Here is a 3282-nt window from a genome sequence, read left to right on the forward strand (position 1 = left end):
TTCAAATACAATCCAAAGCTTGTGCAATTACTAAAAGTACTGCAAATAACCCCAAAAGAAGCTTGAAAATCTTTCCCCAAAGACTTGAGAGGTCTTCCTGAACAGTTTAGTTTCATTATGCATTATTCATTATTAGTATGCAACGCTTCAGTTCAGCCAATCAACATTATGTAAACATATCTTCAACAGCTTCCTGATCAAGCTCTGGTATTATTAAATTGATTTCTTTTTCTTGACCTTAATTATTTAATTATGATTAACGTCTTGGTGCATAGGTGTGAGAATGATATACAATTGTTATGAATGATAAAGGTTGCATATCACTGGTGAAAATAAATTGTTCAAGAACCATTCCAGAAGTGTGACACAAAGTGTTCAGAACCTGTAGCAAAATTGTTCATGAACTGTTGGGAAACCGTTCATAGAAGTGAATTTTGGCCCATTGATGTGTTACAAACTGTTCAAATAAGCTGTTCATGGGGTATTACCCTGCTGTTCCATGAGGTGGTTTCAGATGTTCATGAAGCATTCTTTAACTGCCCACATAACAATGAATTTCTTAGAGACGTCTCACCTTGGTCTTGAATGTCTCAAAATCGCGTGTATCTCAGAGATGTAATCCTGAGACGTTCAGGAATTTAGAAAAAAACGTATTTTAAAGCCACCAGCCCATTCCATACCTATTTTTCAGTGCAATTCTGCAGTAGTGATAATTAAAATCATGACATTTAATATGGGTTTCTTATTTTCAAAAGGTCATGCATCAAAAATTTGTCGCTAAAAATGATCGATAAAAGTAGGCCATAACTGTATAATTTGCATTTAATTATTTTTTTACTAAATTTAAAGCATATCCCATATAGCACAAAATATCTTCTAGATATCTAGAAAATAACTTCAATGTCTTGGATATCTTAAATATCTTTTAGATGTCTAGCTAATATCTTCAATGTCTTGGATACTTTAAATATCTGCTAAATGTCTAGAAAATATCTTCAATGTCTTGGATACTTTAAATAATATTTCCTACTTTATGATGCCTAGAATATTCTTGTGTTGCACAGTGGGGACGAGGGAGTTCGCACCTCCCCTACCCCCCTCGAAATATTAAAACATGTTTACTTAGCTTCATAAAAGAAAAAATCATTACTTTTTAAATTTGAGGAGGGGTCCAGGAGTCCGAACCCCCCTGAAATATAAAAACACATTTACTTTGCTTCATAAAAGAAAAAAATGAAAAATCATCAATTTTGTATTTTGCTGGGGGGGTCCGGACCCCCTTCGATCCCGTCCCCCCCCTCCCCCCCGAAATCCGAAACATAAAAACACATTCACTTTGCCTCATAATAGGAAAAATTGAAAAAATCATTAATTTTTATATTTCGGGGGGGTCCAGTGGGCCCGGACCCCCCTTCACCCCGAAATATAAAAACACATTTCTTGCCTTATTAAAAAAAACAAATTTGAAATTTGGGGGGTAAACAGGACCCCCCCAGACCCACGCACTCGCTAATCCACTGATTGAGGCTCTGTAATACACGAAATAAAACGATCATAATGATAAACTGTGTTGAAATTCTTGCCTAATTTTAAACCATCTGGGTGGGGGGCACGTGCCCCCCCTCTCCCCATAAATCCTCCTATGTTGGCCGGGATCATATCGGAAAAGCGGACATTCAGATATCTACTAAATATCTAGAAGATATTACAAGATATTTTCTAGACATTAGCTGAAGACATTCTAGATATTTTCTAGACACTAGAAGATACTTTGTGCTATGTGGGATCATAGTAAAAAGGAGGATTTTTAGAATCCGATGTAGTTAAAATTTTTATTATATTCATACTTTTAATAAATTTTCATTATAATTATAAAATGTCCTATTTTTCACGTATTCTTAGCATTGTGTTAAGGAAAACTATATGTTTTTCACATTACTACGCGAAATGTTGTAAACCTTGTTGTTAAAGAAGGTATCAACTTTAATTCTCAAATGGGAAATCCCACCCCAACTTGCCACTCCACCTCTCCCATCAATAGTTATGTGTGTGAGTGTGCAATCGCCCGATGCGAAATATTTTAATGTTTGTCCCCAAAAAAATTGAACATGATTGATAATTCAGATTTTTAAGGAGATTTATTTGTAATACAATTATTTTAGTTAATTATGAGTGAAGCTTTGTCATATTCAATTCAATTTCATTAAATTTATGATTTGTTTAAAATATCACTTTTTTCGCTAATTTTTTACCTAATACTAGGATTAAAGTTTTTCACGCTCTCTGCTCATGAGATATTTACACCAGGAGTTAGATTGAAGTATATATTATTAGATGGAAAAGAAAAATCTAGCTTCAACTCCCACCCCTCTGATTTTTTCGTGGTAAATCAAAATGATGTCTGGTGGTTTTCGTGCCCCTTGACCTGCAAACGGAGTTGGTGCTCGGGAACTTGTCGTGATATGCGTAGCAATCCGCTTGAGATACAAGATTTTCCCTAACTATTGAGAGCGTGCAGCGTATTCACTGATCATAACTGATCCGGACTGCACCACCCGGTATTCTCCAGTCACTGGTGTCAATGAAGCCCTGAATAAATTTGAATATGTTTTACGGAATTACAAGAAGTGATTAACTCTTACCTGGTTATCAAAACACAACTTTCAAGTATGTATTTCCTACTTTGGTAAAACATACATGACTGTACGTAATTGTATATAATATATAATATCAAAATGGTCATCATTTCGATTGTATTGAATTTGTTTTGGGTAAATATAATATTTTTTCATGGTATGTGATTCCTTTTTTCAATATACTAGGGCTCTTAAATAAATAAGAAGTAACGAGAGATTTCCAAGCACGATGGAATTAGTCTTTCCCTCGTGTAATTAGAAAGAAAACTCCATCATTGCTTTCGGTAATCGGGTACTTAATAAGGGGCATAGATGCTGCAAATATATTCCTAGCAATACATATTATTGAATGGTTTACCCGAATTGATATTATAATATCCACTGTGGCGGAGCCCTTCGTTTCGAGCGCCGTAACCAAGGTCAGCCACCTGGCTGAGGTCGTTGCCTTGGGATCCTGAGGTCCCTGCCGCTGCCGCCAGGGTACGCGGAACACAGCCAGAGTCCTTTGGATGGCAGTTCTCTACACTACTACCTCATAGGGTCAACTTTGTAGTGTATTATCAACAATCCAGAGGACTCTGGTGCCAGCATGGGGCCACGAGAGAGAGACACGAGAGAGACGCTCACGGAACGGCAAGGGAGAAGG

Source organism: Ischnura elegans, chromosome 6 (genome assembly GCF_921293095.1).
Source record: "Ischnura elegans chromosome 6, ioIscEleg1.1, whole genome shotgun sequence".
Classification (NCBI taxonomy): domain Eukaryota; kingdom Metazoa; phylum Arthropoda; class Insecta; order Odonata; family Coenagrionidae; genus Ischnura; species Ischnura elegans.